We start from the raw sequence: 10,032 nt of genomic DNA on the forward strand, positions 1-10,032 counted from the left end.
CAAGTTATAAATTCGAGCACCGCCGGGAATCGAACTCGAGACCCCAGGATTACAAGACCAGCGTTCTAACCGCTAGACTACCTCATCTTATTATTATTTAGTGTTCTGTCTGACGACTGGTCCATATGAACAGGATCCTCCCATCCTTTTCTCGGACTGTGACCTGTTCATATACGTTCTTGGCAGATGATCCAGAAGTGGTTTGCCATTGCCTTCTTCTGTGTGTGAATGGAGTAATTGTTGGGATGCCACGGAGGAAAACTCCGTGTTGCCTAGACCACGGCCTTGCCCAACACAAGTTATAAATTCGGGCACCGCCGGGAATCGAACCCGAGACCCCAGGATTACAAGGCCAGCGTTCTAACTGCTAGACCACCGTTTATTAATCGATTAATCGACTAATTCCGTTCCTCTAATCAAACAAACCCAGTGTACATTTTGTTGACCTTTCATCCAAAATGCCAGCTGTTAGATCGTATCTTATACAACAAAATATTTCTTCAGTGTTTACAGAATTGGAATTTTGATGACATTTGTGAAAATGTCGTAGAAAATTGTGTGGATCTAAGTATCAGACTTATTCTGTTGGGCATAATTAATCTAATATCGATTTATTTGGAAATGAAGCGCAGAACAGGTGACATCGGCTTGTTACTGACTTGACTTCTTCGTTATGAGACACTAAAACCCGACCAGCAATGGGAAAGTCTCCTCGGCCTGTCCGTACGTCCGTTTGGTTCAAAAAACTATTTAACGTGTTCCGGGGAAAAATTCAATATCGAACGAGACCGAATGTTTGGAAAGTGAATATACGAACAGCGAGAGGCATTGAATTCGGTTTCATGCAATTAAAGGAAGGTATTTCAGAAATTGTCGCGACGTGACTTTGACTATAGGTTAATGTTGTTTTTTTCACGTGTCGTACCGGTGAGATAGATGAGGGTTTTTGTATTGTAAACACGCGCGAAATCCTTGCTCGAAAAAAAAAAGACTACAATATTCTGAGGTCTGGCCAACTAGAAAGTGTGTCGCACGAATTCCTTCGCAAGTTCATTCATTCGTTCATTTTTCCACGGGACGCGATTATCAGTACAAAAGTATTTTCCTTTCCATCATAACAAAAATATATGTACGATAATTAGCGGAATACAAAACGTGCGCTAAGTATCGTACATACATTTTTACACTTTTCAATACAACTCTTCTCTCATCGTCTGAAGATTTCTGTCTTCTGGGTTGTTGCGCTGTGAAGTCTGGTAGATGATTACTAACGTTTCAGAGGTCGTACTGCCTCCGTTATCAGGGCGATGAGTATGAGGATTTTTGTCTTCTGGGTTGTTGCGCTGTGTAGTCTGGTCGATGTTTACCAACGTTTCAGAGGTCATACTGCCTCCATCATCAGAGTATGAAGATTTCTGTCTTCTGGGTTGATGCGCCGTGTAGTCTGGTCCATGTTAAAAAACGTTTCAGAGGTCATACTGCCTCCATCATCAGGGCGATGAATATGAAGATTTCTGTCTTTTGGGTTGTTGCGCTGTGTAGTCTGGTCGATGTTTGCCAATGTTTAGGAGGTCATACTGCCACCATCATCAGAGTATGAAGATTTCTGTCTTCTTGGTTGTTGCGCTGTGTAGTCTGGACGATGTTAACCAACGTTTCGAAGGTCATACTGCCTCCGTCATCAGAGTATGAAGATTTCTGTCTTCTTGGTTGTTGCGCTGTGTAGTCTGGTCGATGTTAACCAACGTTTCAGAGGTCATCCTGCCTCCATCATCAGAATATGAAGATTCCTGTCTTCTGGGTTGTTGGGCCGTGCAGTCTTGTAGATGTTTATCGACTTTTAAGAGGTCTTTGCTGCCTCCATCATCAGGGCTATAAAATTTCAGAATGCTGTTCTCTACTCCTTGAACGATTGGTCGGATTCTCGCTAAGACACGTCACAGGAAAAACATTTATGCCTCGAGCAAGATTCAAATCCACGACCGCAGCATCCAAGGTATCAACACACACGCCTTCGTGCATTCAGAGCCTTTGGTAAGATGTGTGGTATGAATCCATGAATCAAAGAACCTTACTTCGGTTTTCTTAGTAACACAGATGGGCCAACAATTCTTCTTTGGGTTGGTCGGTTAGGAACGTACGTACATCAACACCTGTTTCTTTGCCAGAATATTTCTCTGCTACATAAAGAGAGATAAGGCTATTTCTCTCGTACTTCTAAATCATCTTCACTTATAAGACTTGTGGGCAATTACACACATTCCTCATGATAGGGCCTGCGAGCGTGGAAATAAATCGATGTGTTGATAAGTGGTATCAGAACTCTCCTATACAAATGCGTCGCATCAGACGCCTCCAGACTGGCGCCAAACGTCGTTTGATGACCAGACGTCCACTGTATGAATCCACTTAACACGAACACGTGTTCATAAGCACAGATCCAAGGCGCTGAACAGTTTACCAAAGATTATTCTAAAGTCTAGGTCCACAGATTAAACCAAACAGAATGCAGAGGCGTACTAACGCAAGTCACAGTCGAGTGGTTGTCAAACCAGCTGCGTATTTGCGCTGTCCCGAGTTCGACCGACGTGGAGGTACAATATCATAACCTAGGCTTCCGTGATTTTCTTCAGTTCACATAAGAAATCACTGAGTGGAAACTTAACCTCTTCAGTTATATCGCTTAGAAGATCTGTCAACATTTAAACGTCCACTTTAACCGCCATATACATTACAGGAGTCTCAATAAATATTCTTCCTTCGTCTGCTTCGTCTAAAAGTAAAGTACACCACCAACCATGAAACATGTAACGGTGGACCGAACCCGGCAAAACTGCAATACCAGGTCGATCAGCGACCGGAGTGAAGCAAGCTTCTAAACTCCAGTCATTTTACAAAAAGTAGTTCAATTTACTTATTCTGCGATGCAGAATATATCAGAAATCAAGCTGATAAGAACAGATCTTTTATTTATCAAATATTAACAATTTACATGCATAATGGTAACAATTAAACAATTTACATGCATAATGTATCATGCAAGAACAAACTTCATGCAAGAACTCAGCATTCAACACAATTGTCCAATGGAAGTTTGTAGCTTCCTTGTCTTGTAGCTTCCAGATACGCCGTGGCCTTGAGCTATTACCCCGGCATTGGCCTTGGGAGACTGAGGAAAACCACGGGAAAACCCCAGTCAGGGTACTTGCTCATTGTTGTCGGACTCCTGTAATGTGCTCAACGTATATGTCCCTGGAGTAGCGAATGACGTCCGACACACAAAGTTTCTTGAATAGGTTCATATACTTACGCGAGCACATAGTCTTCATAACCTTATCGTTCTCGGGGTCCCAGGATCCCAACGAACCGAGAACGATTGCGTCAACTTTAACTTCTTCGAATCGCCCACTCAGGGCACTCGCTAGATCCTGATATTTCTCTATTTTCCTGGTTCTAGCGTCCTTGATGGCTTCCATCCTGTTCTCGAACGGGATTGTGATGTCAATGATCATTGCCTTATTGTCCTTCGCAATGACCAAGCCTGGCCTCAGATGTCCCTGTACGGCCTCATTTTCAGTCACAATCGAGAACTTACCCTCAGCTGCTTTCCTGACCCTGCTTACCACTGCGTTATGTCTTCTGGTGATCATATCAGAGTATCTCATGCAGTGGTTGATGACGTGTGGCAGGGTCTCCCTTTCGTAGCCACATCTTCTGCAGCTTTTGTCACTGTTGGGTTCATTGTAACTCCTTCCGTTCAGCCGCGCTCGGTGGACGAACCTCCAGTCTGCAAATCTGGTGTAGAGGCCCGTTCGGAAGAAGTGAGAGCTCGCTGGGTCGGCCGTAACACATTCCATCGCCTTCCCCTGGCTTGGCAACTCACACAGTCGCTTCATGTGCTTCTCCCTTTGGCACTTTCTGCCTGTGTTTGTCGTGCAGGGTTTTGCCGTCGAACGTCAGTGAGGGTTTCGAGTTTTCAAATGCCCACTCCACTTCTTTTCTCGTGGAGGCTTTTCTCGCATTCGTCCATGCACACGAGATGGCGTTGGTGTTTCGCCTGAAATCGCCCTCGTTCTCTCCGGTTAAATAAGCGGCTAGGTCTTGCTGATCTACCTGGCGTCCAACTCTCTTCTGCACGGTGGTCTGCAGATCTTCTAATGCTAGCTCCTTGATCGTCTGATCTTTAGATGTCAGGAGCTTAAAGGCATTATCTATCAGGTAGTTATCGGAATCAGCAGCTGCCTCCGGTATTCCTGCACATCCGGCCTTGACTGGACCGTATATGTAGTCGTTGGACGCCTCTTGAGGTACATTCAAGGTCTTCTTGATGCTGGCCCTAAGATAGTTGGCAGCTTCCATCAGTCGCGCTGGCTCCCTTAAGTCTTTTGTGATCTGGAATCCAACCGGCATTCCCAGGAACTTGTCGAATTCACCATCTCTTAAGTTCCTGATGGGTTCATTGCAGATATTGAAGATGGACTCTCTCGTGCCGGTTGGTGTCTCCCCCGACAAATGCAGTGAGAATGACTTTGCAGGATTAATTTTTATATTTATTTTCCCTGCCAGTCTCTCTACTTCATCCAGACTTATCTGCATTTGTTCGGGCGTTTCAGCCAGTATTACTAAGTCATCAGCATAAGCTAGTACCCTGTGATTTGCCTCCTGACCCTGCAGGTTCCTTATAATTGGGTCAATTGCAATGTTAAATAGGAGGCCACTGATGGGGCACCCTTACATATGTCACTGGTTGGTTCATTGCCTGTCAATATTCTGGTCTTCGTGTCACGGTACATGCTCTTAATTAAGTTTACAAACATTGCACCAGCTTTCATCCTGTTGAGACCCGCAAAGATGGCGTCATGCGGAACGGAGCCAAATGCATTGGAGAAGTCGATCCAGGTAGCTATAAATTCGCCTTTGTCTGTCCTGGTCTTATCAAACATTCTCCTTAATGCGTAGTTGTGTTCGAAGACTCCGTCATGTGGCAGCAATCCCTTCTGCGCCGGTGATAGTACCGCGTTACTCTCCAACCAGGCATTCAATCTTCTGGCTAGCACGCCTGCGAATAGTTTGTATATTGCTATTGGGCGCCAATTGGTGATGTCATTATGGTCGCCCTTCTTGTGAATCAAGACTGTGACCGACGTCTTCCAGTCGTCTGGTATACTCTCGTATTTCATACATATATTGAATATTGTAGCGAGAGCTGTACATGCTGGATCGACCGTCTTCCAGTGCTTATATGTGATGCGGTCGTCACCAGGAGCTGTATTTTCACATTTCTTCAGCTTCCTCGCTACTTCGTCAGGTGTAATCCTGGAGGTCGGTATGCAGTTCCTTTCCTCCGGAGCGTCAACATTCTCATAGAGGGTCTGGTCACAAGTCTTGCGTGCTGCCGTCTCCTTAAAGTGGTTTTCTACCACTTGTCTATCAATTGAGCACCGCCTACCGTCCTCTCCCAGAATGGTCCGGATGGCCTTTCTTCTGTTTCGTTTGTAGAGTTTTTGTATATACTTTGGATCTTCTGGGTTTATGTTAAGTCTCCTCACTGTGCTGTGATGGACTGGGATCTATACTATTGCCTTGACCCTTTCTGTTACTTCTCGTAGGGTCTCTTGAAACCTTTCCCAGTTCACATCGGAGGTTCCACTTGTTAGGACGTCTTGTAGCCTTGGGAGGAATTCGTGTATCTTAGATCTATCGTTTACGTCGATACCGATATCCTCCTCTTCGTGCATCGATGGTGTTTCTATATCCTCGTCTCTCCTTGAGTGTTCTGATATGGAGGCTGAGGAGTCGCCCTCTTGATTTTGTGGAGTGGCGACGTCGGGCACTAAGGCACTTGTATTTGGCGGTGTCACTGTGTGTCTTGTATCGGTGTCAGCTTGGTGTCTGTGGCCTGTATTCTCCAACGACCGACGTGGAGGTACAATATCATAACCTAGGCTTCCGTGATTTTCTTCAGTTCACATAAGAAATCACTGAGTGGAAACTTAACCTCTTCAGTTATATCGCTTAGAAGATCTATCAACATTTAAACGTCCACTTTAACCGCCATATACATTACAGGAGTCTCAATAAATATTCTTCCTTCGTCTGCTTCGTCTAAAAGTAAAGTACACCACCAACCATGAAACACGTAACGGTGGACCGAACCCGGCAAAACTGCAATACCAGGTCGATCCGCGACCGGAGTGAAGCAAGCTTCTAAACACCAGTCATTTTACAAAAAGTAGTTCAATTTACTTATTCTGCGATGCAGAATATATCAGAAATCAAGCTGATAAGAACAGATTAACTTTATTTAGAGAATGCTTAAAAATAATAAATACAATAATCGGTAATATAAAACATGAATTAGGTGGTATACATATCTCCACCTCTTAACACTCTACACAGTTTTTAGACTCTCATAATTGTCACACATACATTGATGCGGTCATTGGTTCATGGACATATGTCGAAACACCCAATATGTCACTGACATAGTAAATCTTGGTAAAACACAAAAGGGGGGGGGGGTTACCGCTCCCCGCCAGAGAAGTGCACATCCACATCGTGCGCACCGTCAGGGATGGCTCGGCCTTCGGCGTATTGCCTGACCCCTGTCACGTGCTCGACATAGATGTCCCTACTCCAGCGGATAGCGTCCGTGCACATTAGGCGCCGCATAAGATGGCAGTAGCGGTGCCCAAGGCGCAGCTGGCTGATGAGCCGCTCGTTCGCCGGATCCCATCCACCCAGCGCCCCAACAAGGAAGGCATCTACGACCACATCGTAGCCCTGCTGACGCAGGTGGCTCGCAATGTGGTCGTATTTGACCTTCTTGCCATTCCGCGCGGCTTCAAATGCGGCGTACCGATTTTCAAACGGCGTAGCCACATCGATTATCGCGGCGGTCTTCTCCGCCTCATTAAGAATAAAGAGGTCGGGCCGAAGACCGTCGTTGAAACCTGGCACGGTCTGGTTCACGCGGACCGTGGTCCCGCTCGAAGGCTTGAGCGCCTTGACGAGCCGACCAAGGACCGCGTTGTGACGGCGGGTGATGGTGGCGAAGTGCGGCTTGCAGTGGTTCAGGACGTGCGGCAGGGTCTCGTTCTCATACCCACACCTGCGGCACGCCTTCACCCCGTTCCCCCAGCGCCGGGACCCGTTCAGGGGCACACAGTCGAGGCGGGCTCGGTGCACGAACCGCCACTCCGCGAAGCGAGTAAAATTCCCGCTCCGCATAAAATGGTTTGGCGGCGTCGAGGCACTCGTCACCGCGTAGACCTTGCCCTGATCGGGTTTGCTGAGCAGGCGCTGCCGGAAATGGCCCCTGATGGCATGCGTTAGGGCGGTCTCCGCATCCTTCACTCGCAGGGCAGAGGCGTTGAGCTGCAGCTGCGGGTGCTGGTCAGCGTCGAGGGCCCACCCCACAGCCATCTTCGGCCTGATGCGCCTGGTGGCGGTTCGAAGGCGCGTCCAGACGTTGGTGACCTCGACACTTTCACTGGCGAAGTCACCGTCCAGGCGGCCGTTGAGGTAGTCCACCAGGTCGCACGCGCCGCCCCACCACGGCCCGCAGCATACTACACTTTGATCTAAGCCCAAAAGGCCGAGAAGCGATACCATTTAAAACATTTCCGGACGTTAAATGCTCTTTCCGACATCGCCTGTCACCGGCCTTTGTTCCTCGACGCTAAACTTCAGCATTATGCTTCGTCATTCTTTGCTACATTAAAATGAACCAGATGCAAATCGAAAAAACTAAAGCTTACACACATCATTAGAATTTAAATAATTATTATTAAACTCTTCATTACTTTAATATTCTTAAATAAATACAGTTTAACACATACTGCCATCTAGTGGCTATATCGTGAGGTTGTTGCCCCTTGGTGCGGAGACTATAGCTCGCTCTCTGCTTTCAACCCCTCACGCTCCTGAACAGGTTCTCCGAAGAGCCATTAGCATCCAACAAGGATTTCGAAGGCCTGAGCGGAATGGATTTCCACCCATCGCTTGAACAAGACAAATGCAGCTGATGACTTCCATGACTCGGCCGAGTGATTCCACAAATGAACGGAGATTCACTTCAAACCGCAAGTTTCAGGAACCTTGCTGATGCGAATTTTTCAAAACGTTTATTCCAATTTACATTCTTTGCTGTCGCCAAGGCCTGATGATGGAGGCAGGTAGCACCTCTGAAACGTTGGCTAATTTTTACCGGACTACATAACGTACAATCCCAGATGACAGGCATCACAAGAGTCGGACGTAGTGATCGCGTCCTCAGTAATTTTTACAAGACAAGAGAGGAAATTGGAGTGTAATATTAATAAATAAATCGGAAGCGATGAACAAATATTGTGGTCACACGTGAAAAATGAAAATGGTCCTCAAAATACTTTTCATCTACCAGAAATGTAACCTGAGCAAATTTCCAGGTGTTTCTTCATATTTGGCCACAATGTATAACGTTCGTCTACCAATAAAAGTAAGCAGAAATTTTCCAGAAGACAAAGCGAAAGACTGGGGCCCTCCACCCCTCGCGGGGGCTTGGAAAATGAAAGGAGCAGGGGCAGAGGCCTGCTTCATAAGTAAGCATAAATGCCTGTCCGATACAACTTTATATCAAAGATGTCTTCAGACTCCCTCATTGAGTGAACGAAGTGGCAGATCGAGTTCCACCGATCTTTTTCCTACTTTGTGGTGCATGTGGTAAAATCTTGTAGCAAATCTTAAGATTTCCTTTATCCTTGGAATTGTCTTAAGACGTGATTTGATTTTAGAAAACATCTAAATAACAAGCAGTCCTCCTCTTTACCTGTAACGGAAAATGAATGCTAGAACAAATAATGTGATATGTGATACATATAAAATTAGTTAATGGCTCTGTAAATTGTCTCAAGTCTGGGATCATATAATTCTACGCGGCAGATGGGAAGGCGTTCTGGTTTAAAGACGCCATTTCCAGGGCAGCAGCTGTTAATGCCCTTATATTTTTCAAGGTTCCTGTAAAATAGCGTGTCCCTTCACAACACGAGATTTCTTCTAGGAATTAATGCCTGCGTTCGGATGTCGTAATGGTATCCGTTTTTACAACAACTTATAAAGGGGCATCCCGAAGTACACAACTTTGCAAAACCCATTTCAAATTTGCTACTGCTTATTGGTAAATATTCACAGAAATTATAATACATTCCTTGCAATTAATGCATGGCATTCGTGTGTGAAATATTGTGATTTTCTGCCTTTTACTCTAATTACTAAAGAACATAGAAATATGAAATGTTGGTCGATACTCGAAACAAATATAAAATTATGCAATAATACAATCTAGTGTAATATATAATCATCACATTCGTCAGTCATCAAATCATAATTAATAATATACCATAATTTTCATCAAAACATCAGCTAATAATATCCAGAATAATTAAACAATCATGTAAAAAAATTATCAGATTATCACTTAATAATCATCATTGTAATTTAAAAAATCAAATAGTTCATACTATAACTGATACATGGCAGCACGACCTATTAGGCTGAAAATAACGATGGACAGACAGACAGACATATTATATTATTTTACCTATTACAAACTAATGTACCTGGTGTAATATTCCAAGATTCAAAAGATTCTCTTTTGGCACAGACTTCCGAGTTTCTTGCCAACAGTGAGAGACTACGTAGTACTATTGTAGACCATGCCTGTTTGTTTGTTTTGTGTTCTTATCCATTCAAAATCTTGTAAAACTAAAGTATTCAAGGAAATAAAGTGTTTTATAACTGAATAATGGAGATACCAAAATTCTTATTTGGTATGTAAGATCAATATATATATATATATATATATATATATATATATATATATATATATATATTCTCCTGAAATAAATTATGTGGTTTCAACGTTCGTCGGCTTACATTCGACGGGAACATTGCCTATTTATACGGATTGGTGTGCTGTTAATTAACAGGTTGTTTTGCAGAATAACCTCCATTAGCTCTGTTGTTGACGACCGTGTCACATTTTCATTTCGG

At 44.5% G+C, this 10,032-nt stretch overlaps 1 non-coding gene and 1 pseudogene across 1 annotated transcript; both read right to left on the reverse strand.

Moving 5' to 3' along the window:
* Positions 1 to 2,808: 2,808 nt before the first annotated feature.
* Positions 2,809 to 2,988, reverse strand: LOC147873130 (U2 spliceosomal RNA; annotated as a pseudogene).
* A 3,152-nt stretch (positions 2,989 to 6,140) lies between these two features.
* LOC147873131 (U2 spliceosomal RNA) lies at positions 6,141 to 6,326 on the reverse strand. The gene has a single exon (XR_015536278.1). It is a non-coding gene; the product is annotated as a U2 spliceosomal RNA (small nuclear RNA).
* Between the last annotated feature and the right edge of the window lie 3,706 nt (positions 6,327 to 10,032).

This window comes from Zootermopsis nevadensis, unplaced genomic scaffold, assembly GCF_977971745.1.
Source record: "Zootermopsis nevadensis isolate Lab colony 2312 unplaced genomic scaffold, Znev_1.0 Znev_ptg000021l, whole genome shotgun sequence".
In the NCBI taxonomy this organism is placed as follows: Eukaryota; Metazoa; Arthropoda; class Insecta; order Blattodea; family Termopsidae; genus Zootermopsis; species Zootermopsis nevadensis.